This window comes from Amblyraja radiata, chromosome 31 (assembly GCF_010909765.2).
Source record: "Amblyraja radiata isolate CabotCenter1 chromosome 31, sAmbRad1.1.pri, whole genome shotgun sequence".
NCBI lineage: Eukaryota > Metazoa > Chordata > Chondrichthyes > Rajiformes > Rajidae > Amblyraja > Amblyraja radiata.
Window position 1 is genome coordinate 300211 of NC_045986.1, and position 12851 is coordinate 313061.

Here is a 12851-nt window from a genome sequence, read left to right on the forward strand (position 1 = left end):
CGGCCGCGGTCACCGAAATGCCCGCTCCCGCCGACGTGCCCGGCCTGCAGCGCTTTCTGGGCATGGTCAACTACCTGGGGAAGTTCATACCCGACCTCAGCGAACTGAGTGCCCCCCTGAGGGAGCTGACCAAGAAGGACAATGCCTGGGTCTGGCTCCCGCACCACCAGTCGGCTTTCGTGGCCCTGAAGTCCAAGCTCGCACGCACCCCGACTATCAAGTTCTTTGACCTAAACAGGCCAATCGTCCTCACCTGCGATGCATCTCGGTTCGGCCTCGGTGCCGCCTGCCTGCAGCTCTATGACGATCGGCAGCTGCCTGTTTCCTATGCCTCTCGCACCATGACCCCTGCTGAGCAGCGCTACGCTCAGATCGAAAGTTTCAACAACTAAGTTACAGAGATAGGTTGAATAAGTTAGGTCTTTATTCTCTGGAGCGCAGAAGGTTAAGGGGGGACTTGATAGAGGTCTTTAAAATGATGAGAGGGATAGACAGAGTTGATGTGATCAAGCTTTTCCCTTTGAGAATAGGGAAGATTCAAACAAGAGGACATGACTTCAGAATTAAGGGACAGAAGTTTGGGGGTAACATGAGGGGGAAATTCTTTACTCAGAGAGTGGTAGCGTTGTGGAATGAGCTTCCAGTGGAAGTGGTGGCGGCAGGTTCGTTGGTATCATTTAAGAATAAATTGGATAGGCATATGGATGAGAAGGGAATGGAGGGTTATGGTATGAGTGCAGGCAGGTGGGACTAAGGGAAAAAAATTGTTCGGCGCGGACTTGTAGGGCCGAGATGGCCTGTTTCCGTGCTGTAATTGTTATATGGTTATATGGTTATATGGAAAAGGAGCTCCTTGCCGTGGTGTTCGCATGCTCCAAATTCAAGGACTACATTCTGGGCAACTCCTTCACCATTGAAACTGACCACCAGCCGCTGGTCTCTATCTTGAACACGCCTATCATGTGGCCTCTTCACGTTTGCAGCGAATGATGCTGCAGCTCCAGCGTTTCACATTCGAAATTGGGTACCGCAAGGGCAAGGAAATGTTCGTGGCCGACACATTGTCCCGTGCGCCGCTCACTTCCGTTGCCCGCCATCCATACGAATCGTCTGACCTGATGGTACTGAACGTTAACATTGTTCCCTCTTGGCAGATGCAGTCCCTGGTCAAGCACACTGCCGCTGATCCTGCCCTGCAACAGCTTGAGGGCGTCATCCGCCGTGGCTGGCCTAACCGACGCTCTGCCCTTCCGGCTGGTGCCGAGCCCTACTTCCTGGTTCGGGACGAATTGGTGCTGCACAACGGCGTGGTGGTGAAGGGTCGCAAGGTCGTGGTGCCGGCCGCGTTGCGGGATCATTACTTTCAAACCGCCCACAACGGCCACCCCGGGGTGGAGGCCACTTTGTCCCAGGCCCAAGCCCAGTTTTACTGGCCTGGCATGGTTCAGGGCATTCGGGACAGGGTATCAGCCTGTGCTGCCTGCAACAGTCTCCTGCCTCATCAACAGCGCCAACCTCTCATGCAGCAGCCGGCTCCCGAGTTGCCGTGGATGGCTGTCGCCACTGACATATTCGAATGGCGTGGCAAACACTTCCTGGTCCTGGTGGACTCCTACTCCAGCTGGTTCGAGGTGGACCAGCTGCCGTCCCTCACGTCTGCTGCCGTCATCGGGAAGCTTCGCCGCCACTTTTCGACCTTTGGGTCCCCGGTGACTCTCCAATCTGACAACGGCAGCCAGTTTACCAGCGCAGAGTTCGGCGCCTTCGCCACCCGATGGAACATTCGCCACATCACCAGCAGCCCCGAGTACCCGCAAAGCAATGGCCTTGCGGAGCGCGCTGTCCGCAGCGCCAAGGAGCTGCTGGAACATTGTCGGCTTGCTCATTCGGACTTCTACCTTGCCCTCCTCAACCTCCGCAACATTTCCCGGGACCCCGCACACGGTTCGCCTGCCCAGCGCCTCATGTCCCGCACCACTCGACCCCCTCTCCCGGTCTCTCAGCAATCCCTAAAGCCCGCGGTCCGCAGCCCTGCCGCTGTCAAGGAGCGCATCATCGAGAAGCAGGTCATCCAGAAGCGCTCCTTTGACAAGTCATCCCGTCTCCTCCCCCGTCTGTTCCCAGGCCAGGTTGTCCGGATGAAGTCCACCTCCGGTCATCACCGGCTGGCCGTTGTCGTTGGCAATGCTGACTCTCCCCGGTCATACCTGGTTGACTACGAGGGCACTGTGTACCGTCGGACACGCCAGCACCTGCTGCTTGTCAACGAGCCTGCTCCGCCTCCCGCCGACCCGTTTTCGCCGCCTCTCCCTTCCCCACTGCCCGAAACTCCTCCTGCCCCTGTCACTCCTCGCATGCCCCGGACACTGCCCTCTCAGCTCTCTGTGCCCCGCACACGCCAGCCTCCTTCTCCTGCCTCACCTGCAGGTGTACCTGTTTCGCCCCCCCCGTTCTCCTCCTTCCCCTGGGCGCTCTTCACCCGGATCTCCCATCTCTGTCCCTGCCCCCGTACCTGCAGCTCCTGCGGTTGAAGGGGAAGGCGGGTTGCGCACCCGCTCTGGGCGGTTGGTCAAGCCGCCTGTCCGGTACGGAGTGTGCGAGTAGTATGTATCATGATATATTCTAACTGTTCCCTGCTTATGGTCTGATTCTAGCGTATGAGCCGTGGTCGCTTTTGTTTCCAAGAGGAAGGATGTAGATCAGTGCATGCTCCTTTAACATAGTGACCTCACCACTACTAACCACTCCCCATTGTCTCTTGTATAATTGTAGCTTCCCCACCTCCAGCTCGCTCTCTAGCTCCAGTGATGACCACGGACAGCTAGGGCATAGTGTGTGTAGTGCATATAATAAAGTTATGTAGTAAAATACTTTGTGTGTCAAGCAAGTCCGTTTTACAAGTGCCAAGTCCACGTCGTCGGGGGTGAGTGTGAAGGGTTGGTGATCAGCAGGGAGCACAGCCTTGATGGCTGTCTCTAGATTGTCCCTGTCGAAGCGGCCATAGAAGTGGTTAAGCTCCTCAAGGACGGAGGCGTCGCTGGATGTGGGGGTGGTGTTGGTGGGTCTATAGTCCGTGATGGCCTGGATGCCTTGCCACATGCGTCGGGGGTCGGAGTTGTTGTTGAAGTGCTCCTCAATCCTAAACTTATGGCAGTGCTTGGCCTTCTTGATGCCCCTCTTCAGGTTAGCCTTGGATGAACTGTAGGCTCGAGCATCGCCTGACCTGAAAGCAGTGCCCCGTGCTTTCAGCAGTAGCCTGACCTCGCTGTTCATAGCCGGATATAGTGCGAACTCCAACAAGTTCTCCGACGACACCACTGTTGTGGGACGAATCACTGATGGGGACGAGTCAGAGTATAGAAGTGAGATCGTCGATTGACCAAATGGTGCCAGCACATTAACCTGGCCCTCAACGCCAGCAAAACCAAGGAACTGATTGTGGACTTTGGAAGGGGTAGGATAGGGACCCATAGTTCCATTTATATCAATGATGGAAAGGGTGAATAACTTCAAATTCCTGGGCATGCATATTTCCGAAGATATTTCCTGGTCCCAGCACATTCATGCAATTATAAAGAATGCATATCAGTGCCTCTACTTCCTGAGAAGATTACGGAGAGTCGGTATGTCAAAGAGGACACTCTCGAACTTCCACAGGTGCACAGTAAAGAACATGCTGACTGGTTGCATCGTGGCTTGGTTGGGCAACTTGAGCGTTCCGGAGCGGAAGATAACGCAGAAAGTTGTGACCACTGCGAAGTCCATCACCGGAGCTGACTTCCCCAACATTGAATGGGTCTATCGCAGTCGCTGCCTCAAAAAAGGCTGCCAACGTCATCAAGGACGCGCACCATCATGGCAACGCGCTCATATCTCCGCTACCATCGGGTAGAAGGTACAGGATCCTGAAATATGTTACGTCCAGGTTCAGGAACGACTCCTTCCCCACAGCCATCGGGGTATTTTACTTCGGAGTCACGTGAGTGACTACGTGAGAAGGCCGTCTCCACACATGCGCGTCATTACGTCTGACGCGTTGCGCAACGACTGACTGGCAGGCGCGTTGCTCCTTCCAACGGTAAGTTTTAAAACGCTCAGGTAAGTGTTTATAACTTATCTGAGGTCGTTTCTCCCGGTTCAGGGTTTTGCGCTTACCTTTCAGCATCGTACTTCGGGAGAACATGTCCAAGGTAAAGAGGCGCGCCACGTCGAAACCGGCTACGGATGACCGCGGGCTGCTGCAAAATTCCACTTCAGTGTCGCTGGCAGAGGAGCCAGCGGCTACAGATTTGGTGCTGCCAGAAAGCGCCTTGGCAACTCCGCGGGGGAGGAAAGCCACCAGAAAGTCTGTGAGGGCCTGGACTCGGATGAGTCGGGCCAGGAGGCGGAAATTTCCCCTCCTTCTATGGGCAGTGTTATTGGCAGTCTGACCCACATGGAGAACCTGGTGGAGATGTTGCTCCAAAGAGATATGCTCCAAAGGAGGGAGCAATCGGAGCCCGGGGATTACAGAGAACCCCAGGCAATGGCACCTGTGTCAGGGCTGCGGAATATCTCCCTCTCTGATGAAGGGAGGGTACGAGGCCAGTATTATACTGACCCAGAGTATGAAGGCACACTTGGGCAGCATGCTTCATGGCACGAGCGGCAAACATCGGATGTACCCCCTATGGCATCCCGATTTGCTATACCTGCCCTAGCAGGGGAGTCACTGGAAGAAGAGCTCGCCATGAGCATAAATTATCTGGCCTCCCATCAACCCCAAGACCAAACTATGGAGGAAACTACTGCCAAATATAATACTCCACTGAACTGTGCCTCACTACGTGTCTCACTTGTAAACCAATCTATCTGGGGATACATTGGAGGGGGCGTCAGAGCCCAAGAAGTTAAAATTCAAAAAAATCTCAGGCTATTTGCCTCGGGCATGACGGCCTTTGCCAGGTCAGTGGATAGGATGCCCCTCTCTGATACCTAGCAGGACGCGATGGCATTAATGTACAATGCACATTTTGAAATCAATTGCCTCAGGAAGAATGCCATCCATCCTGCTCTAAACCGAAATTTGCTGGGCTATGCAAGCCGGGAAATGTCCAACCCCCAAACCTCCTGTTCGGAGAAGACCTGTCTAAACAGGTAAAGGAGCTGGAGGAGGAGGCTAAAACGGTCGGTCTTGTTAATGCACCTCCCAAGGTATCACCTTTCCGGCGACAGTACCCCTACCATTCTCTCCACACCAGACGGTTCGCCGGATATGGTGGACGTGGTTCCGAGCAACAGGCACAAAAGCCTTCTTTAGGGCAGGGCACAAGCCGGGCCATGTTCAAGATGCGGGGATGGCGTCCTCCAACAGCCCTACCCCCCAGACCTCGGGGGCAGAAGCAGAGACCATGCCGCCGGTAACCACTAAGGTAAGTGAGCCTGCGATTGATCAGTTACAGGTTGGGGGGAGATTACAATTGTTCTTACGTGAATGGCATTGGATAACGTCTGACCCGTTTATATTGCACAGTATCCAAGGTTTCCAAATTGAGTTCATTTCTGACTCGCCTCCACCCACTCAGCATACACCTAGCCCACGTTTGTGTATTCACAACAGGAGTGTATGAGTGCACAATGAGTAATTGAGTCGTTGCTCAAGAAAGGGGTAATTGAGAGGTCGTGAGCCTCACCAGTTTGTGTCCAACATATTTACTAGGCAAAAGAAGGATGGAGGATTTCGCATTATCCTTGATTTAACTGAGCTTAACAACATTGTGCAGTATAAACACTTTAAAATGGAAACTTATGTCACTGCCAGTCATGAAGATCACAGGAGATGTTTGAAGTTTAACAGGGTGGAGCAGTTGTGGCAGTTTAAAGCATTGCCTAGTGTTTAACCTCAGCTCCTAGACTATTCACTAAATTGCTAAAACCAGTCCTGGAGCTACTCAGGGCACAGAATCATATAGTCATGGCATATTTGGACGACATCTTAGTCATTGGCAGGACTTTGGAATTAGCTGAATTATCTGTGTCAGCTTCAAAACTCATTGTTTGAGAAGCTGGGGTTCTTAATCCATCCAGTTAAGTCTAAGTTAGTACCATCTACGATGTTTGACTATTTGGGATTCGCCATTAACTCAGTACACATGTCAGTGACTCTGCCTCGGGGCAAGCAATTAGTTAATTGAAGCCTGCAGGAAACTCATGGTTCATAATCAACCTTCTATTAGACACGTGGCTAGTATAATTGGAAAATTAGTGGCTGCTTTCCTAGCTGCTCAGTTCAGGCATTTGCACTACCAAAACTTACAGCGTGCAAAGGAACAGGCACTCAAGCTTCATAGAGGTCGCTTCGATAGACCCATGCAATTACCAGCTGAAGCCCTGTCTAAGTTACAATGGTGGGTTACCAATATTCAGTGTTTTTCTAGTACTAGTTTAGTCGATACAACATCAATTATCCTGCTGATTGATGCAAGTGCGCTAGGTTGGGGACCTACCGACACCGTCTCGAGCTGCGGTGGCAGATGGGATCTGCAGGAATCATCGATGCTTCAGTCACACGGTATTAACTACTTAGAGTTGTTGGGAGCACTCTATGGGTTAAAGGCTTTTTGTACCAACATGCATCATGTGCATGTCCAACTTCAGATCGACAACACTACAGCAGTAGCGTACATTAATCACATGGGTGGAAGTAAGTCTGTATCCTGTGATAAATTGTCTAATCTCATCTGGCACTGGTGTATTGCGAGAAACATCTGGGTTTCAGCTATCTACTTACCAGATAGATATAACACGGTGGCAGACACCAGGTCACGAGAGTTCAATGACAACAAAGAATGGATATGGAATCACAAACTGTTTAATGACATTGTCCTTCGTTATGGTGTACCGACCATTGATCTGTTTGCATCCAGGCGTATTCATCAGTTACCAATTTATGTGTCATGGAAGCCAGACCCAGGGGCAGTAGCAGTAGATGCATTCTCGCTACACTGGGGTGGGAAATTCTTGTATGTTTTTCCACCATTCTGCCTCATTAGTCGATGTTTGGCCAAAATCAAGCACGACTCCGCCTCTGGCAGACTGGCCTACCTAGCATTGGTTCCCACTGGTTCTAACTTTAATTACACAGCCTTTTATGGCTGTGCTCAAGAGCAGAACTCTTCTGGCACACCCGGTGACAGGGGAAAGCCACCCTCTTCATGACCGTATACATTTATTGGTTTGCAGATTCTGAGGAGACAGTTCCTGGGGCTCGGGCTTTCAGAGCGTGCGATATATGTCATCACTGCGGCCTGGAGGAAGAGCACCCAGAAACAGTACATCACTCACATAAGGAAATGGGAGATGTACTGTTCCCGCTCTAATATTTCATATGACACGGCTTCTATCACGGACGTTTTGGAGTTTCTTTTCGTCACTTTTCCATGATCACAAGCTCAGTTAGAGTGCCATTAACAGTGCCAGGAGCGCTTTGTCATCCTATTTACGGCTGGGGTCAGGGGACCACAGGGTAGGATCTCACCCTTTAATAACAAAGATTATGAAGGGCATGTTTAACTCCACTCCCCCTAGGCCCAGGTATTCACAAATATGGGATGTGAGCGTGGTTCTCACGCTGCTCTGTCAGTGGGCACCAGCTTCATCTTTGTCTGCACCATCTTACACTTAAAGTAGTCATGCTCGTAGCGCTGGCCTCAGCACAACGGGTCCAGACATTACATAGACTGGACATTATGGGCACATCTTATAATAACATCACCTTTTTTGTTCATGACATTAAGCAGAGCAGGCCAGGGATGTTGGGGCCCAAATTTAGTTTTATGGCATACCCCTCAGATCCGCGATTGTGTGTGGTGTCACACATACTTCAATTCATAAAGGTCACTAAGAGCCTGAGCGGCTCGGAACTCTCCTTCGTTGTTAGTTATGCCAAACCTCATAAAAAGGTTACGGTGCAGACCATCGATAGATGGATTAAACAGGTTCTGGCGATTTCAGGAGTGGACACTGACACTTTTAAAACCCATTCCACCAGGAACGGGATATGGACGTCCCTCTCGAGCACTGTCTAGCGGCTGCGGGATGGTCTAATGAGCGGACGTACCAAAGGTTTTATAACAAGGCTATAGCCAGACCGGGGATTTTTGCTGATTCTGTTTTAAATTCGGTTTCACAGTTTCCCCCTGGGTGAGAGGGGTCACTCTTATTTTTCTTTTGTTATTAAAGCATCAGTATTGTTTAACCATGTCATGTTTGAATCATTATTGTTTTCTCACTCGTCCTGGTCTATTGATGCAGTTGTGAGGCGTGGACTCGTTCCTCGGCATGAAATCACAGAGCTTCAAAATCTTCACGTAGTCACATGTGACTCCGAAGTAAAATAGTAACATTAAACGAGAACTTACCAGTTTGAAGTTTGATCTTTAGTTTACGAGGAGTTACGATGGGTGATTACGTGTCGTCCGCTCCCGACCCTCGCAACATACATATCTTTCTGTAAGTGCTAGTCAACCCTAATCTTACTATTTTAGTTCAACAACTCTTCTCTGTGATTTCACACCGCTGCTTTGAAGTTTGACGCGCATGCGTGGTGACGGCCTTCTTCAAGTAATCACTCATCGTAATTCCTCATAAAATAAAGATCAAACTTCAAAACTGGTAAGTTCTCGTTTAATCTTCCTATTAAACTCGCCAACAAACGGACTCTGAACTGTAACAGTCTATTGCACTTTCTCTGTTTATGTATGTGTATATTGAACTGAACTGTTCTGTATTTATGGTAACATTATTCTGTTGTGCTGCAGCAAGCATGAATTTCAATGTCCTATCTGGGACACATGACAATAAACTCTCTTGACTTTACTTGACTTGATTATAAGAGCATGTGGCAAGAGAAGCGGCGGTCTGGGCGAGAAGAGTTGAGCGAACTTTGGAGTTAGGTCGAGAGTGGACTATCGGATAAACGGAAGGAGGTGGCGACGGGAAAATGTGACACCTAATCGAATCACGTTGAATGCGATGTGAATGTTGGAGAATAATATGTTGGATAGGTAGACAATGGGTGCAAATGCTCTGAACTAGTGCGACTCTATTCTTGTTTAAGAAGCAACTGCAGGTGCTGGAAAATCTAAGGTAAACAAAAATGCTGGAGAAACTCAGCGTGTGAGACAGCATCTATGGAGCGCAGGAAATAGGCAACGTTTCGGGTCGAAACTTAAACTGAAGAAGGTTTTCGGGTCTGAAGAAGGATCCGACCCGTAACGTTGCCTATTTCCATCGCTCCATTGATGCTGCTTCACCCGCTGAGTTTCTCCAGGACTCTGTCGTTGTACCGTTTGTGGTACGTGGTTAGGGGTTGGGGGGTCCATCCATAAAGAGGAGAGAGGACACCTCGGATTTCCCAGAGTATAAATCTTCATCTTGGAAGCTGATGCGGTTGAGAAGGAAAAATTGAGTTGATGGGATGGAGTCCTTGCAAGAAGTAGGGTGGGAAGAGATGTTGTCAAGCGAGTTATGAGAGTCAGCGGGTATGCAGTAGATGCCAGCCGATAGTCTATATTCTCTGGTGGACACAGAGTGATCGAGAAATGGAAGAGAGGTTTAGTTCAGATTATATTTAGTTTAGAGATACAGCGCGGAAACAGGCCCTTCGGCCCACCGAGACCGCTCCGGCCAGCGAACCCCACACACTAGCAGTATCTTACACACACGAGGGACAATGTTAACATTTATACCGAAGCTAATTAACCTATAAACATGTAATTCTTTGGAGTGTGAGAGGAAACCCACACGGTGGGCCGAAATGCCTGTTTCCGCGCTGCATATCTAAACAAATCTAAACAAAACAAAACTACACGTCTCTGTACTTTGACTGGATCGCTTCGTTCCTCTAATTCTGATAATTTATCCGTTATGTGGACTATCTCCACGTATTTTTGCTTTTGCCTTCAGATTCCCTGAATGTGCAGCATTCCTTTTGCCTATCGTCATCCTCATCTTCATGCGAATTTGACACTGAATAGAGTTTTACTACCCGTTCTATATTTAAGATGGGATGATGTAGCTATAAAGCTCCAGAGACCCAAATGCCATCCAGAATACGGGAGCTTAACTGCACGGAGCTTGCACAACCTCCCCGTGACCTGCGTGGATTTTCTCCGAGATCTTCAGCTTCCTCCCGCACCTCAAAGACCTACAGGTTTATAGGTTAATTGGCTTGGTATAATAAGCGAGTTCGGTATTCCGACTGCGCATGCCTAGGTCATAGGTTACTAGCTATGCACAGACTCGGCAATGGTGGTGCTGCATTGTGTGCAGGGTTGCGCTTCTTCCGTGGTCGGGATCGAGCCCGGCTCTCCGTCGCTGTGGGTGCTCTTGAGTTGCTGCTGGGCCGTCCCCGTCCCCTAACCCTGTATCCCGTCCCTGCGCGGATGTGGCCGGGGCGTCCCTGCGCTGGCGAGGCGGCCCCGGACTTGCAGCCGGCGCTGCAGCCGCTGGCTCCAGCTCGGTTCTGCTTGCCCCGCCGGGTTGACCGGCAGCCATCCACCTCCACGCCCTTCCTCTCAGTCCGACACAGATATCCTGGTGAAGATGGGCAGCCGCTGGCCCTGCTCGCGGGTAGGCTCGTGCCGGCCATGCGCAGGCGGGGCGGCCGCTGGACCTGCTGCTGCTGTTGGTGTTGGTGGACCTGGCGGCAGCAGCAATCTCTTCCCCCTCCCTTGCCCAGCCCGAATCCCAGTGTACGGGCCAGCTACAACTCCAGGTAGGAGCTGAAGGCCGCTCACAGCGCGGCCCAGTCGAGCGCCGGGCCGGAGGAGGCCGAGCCCAGGGAAGCGCTCTGGCACATGCGAGGCCGGGGCCCTCGCTCCTCCTCGGGTACCGTAGGGGCAGAAGCCGGCGGTGCGCAAGGTACGGCTTGTATTTGCGGTGGCGGCTGATGGGGCCCAGCTCGGCCAGGCCGCGGGCGAACTGGCACTTGTCGCCGTAGCGGCCCATCGAGGAGCGGGTTCGTCTGGAGTTGCTGCGGGGTTGGTCGGGGCTTCTTCTCCGCGCTGGCTGTGGGCCTGGGTCCGCTGGTGTCGTTGGACGGGTCTGTCGGTTGGCCCGGCGGGAGAGACGGAGGTGAGCTGCGATTGGCGCATCTCCGCTGTGGCTGTGGGCCTGGGGGCCGGAGTCTCCGGCCGCCCCCCGGACGGGGATGGGACGCTCGAGTTGGGGGACGACGGAGGGGGACCGGGGACGGTCCAATGGTGGTTCGGCAGCGCTTGCGTCGCCGGGGACACGGGTTCGATCCTGGCTGCGGATGAGGCGCGGTTCTGTGTGCGTGCAGCTGTCGATAGTCTTTCAGTCTCCCCCACTCCACCCCCCCCCCCTCGCCCGCAACCCGGTCTTCCTCCGGCCCCGGTCTTCCCTCCCCCCCCCCCCGTCCCCCCCCCCGTCCCCCCCGTCCCCCCGGTCTTCTCCACCCCGATCTGCCCCCCACCGGTCTCCCCCCCCCTCAGCCGGCTAACCCTCCCCCCCCCCGGTTTCCAAATCTTATCTGCACCCTCTATCTGCCCCCTGACAAATACAAACTTGAAAAAAGACAAATAATCGGACACAAACTATACTCAATGAATCTACAGCTTCGTTTGACTTTTATTTATAGCGTTTTAACTTTGACAAATCTCATGATTCCTTACGTTTTTCGGAATACCGAACAAGCTTATTGAAAATTGTCACCAGCGTGTGCAGAGCATAGCTTATGTGCGGGGATCGCTAGATGGTACAGCCGAAGGGCCTGTTTCCGCGCTGTATCTCTAAACTATACTTAACTGAAATCATTGTTCGAAGCCTTTCAATAATGCCCCGTTGTCTTTCCTCACCACGCGATCGTCTGAGACCCTTGATGATTGTCCTTGCCCTTCCACATGGTCTGGCAATAATCTCGTCCGAGAAATAATGACATTGCCCTGCTTTTTACAATGCATCCATCTCTTGTATTTTGCATGGGGATCGTTTACATTTTAAGCGATTGTGAGTTTCCGCGTTATTCACCTTATCGAAAGTATGAACTACGTCTGAATACTTCCCACTGATCTAGAAAGGCGCTGGGTGTACACCCCATCCTCTTCATCCCTTTTCACACTACCTTGTTGAGTGATTTCAGCTTTTATGCAGGTTTCCAGTGTTGCCAGTTGATATGTATTTTCCCGGCACTGTGACGCAGCGGGTAGACTTGCTTCCTCGCAGCGCCAGAGATCCGGGTTCGATCCTGACCACGCGTCCTGTCAGTGTGGAGTTTGTACGTTCTCTATGTGACCTGCGTGGGTGTTCTTTGAGTGGTCTGTTTCAGCTACAGCACAAGTGCTCTGTTTTCCTCCCACAACCCCAAAGACGTAGGGCTTTGTAGGCCTAAAATGTCCCTAGGCTGTAGGATGGTGCTTGTGTATGGGGTGATCACTGGTCCGCGTGTACTCGGCGGGCCGATGGACCTGTTTCCACGCCGTATCTCTAAAGTTTAACGTATAAAGATGTTCAGTGAATTACACTTGCCTATTCTCGAGCTTACAATCTCAGAAACGTCCAGAAAATTACTGAAATGTAGTAACATTCTTGTGTAGATGTTCGTTTAATTCGAAAATGCCGTTTAATTAACGGCCGATGTTCGTTTAATTCAAAGGTAGACACAACATTCGAGAGTAACATAGCGAGACAGGCAGCTTGTATGGACTGAAGGAATGGGAACATTCTTATCATGTTATCTTCATACGGACATTGAGTGCTTCCTTATTAAACAATTCCCACAAATACACAACGTTTGATGATCGCCTCTTTAATGTCCATCGTCAGTAGGTTTGTGATTGTAGCGGAGTCAA

General features: G+C 51.4%; 1 long non-coding RNA gene across 1 annotated transcript; it reads right to left on the reverse strand.

Moving 5' to 3' along the window:
• Positions 1 to 1423: 1423 nt before the first annotated feature.
• Positions 1424 to 12308, reverse strand: LOC116990361. The gene is made up of 3 exons (XR_004416527.1): positions 12193 to 12308; positions 8390 to 8394; positions 1424 to 1434 (listed from the first exon to the last, which is right to left on the reverse strand). It is a non-coding gene; the product is annotated as an uncharacterized LOC116990361 (long non-coding RNA).
• Between the last annotated feature and the right edge of the window lie 543 nt (positions 12309 to 12851).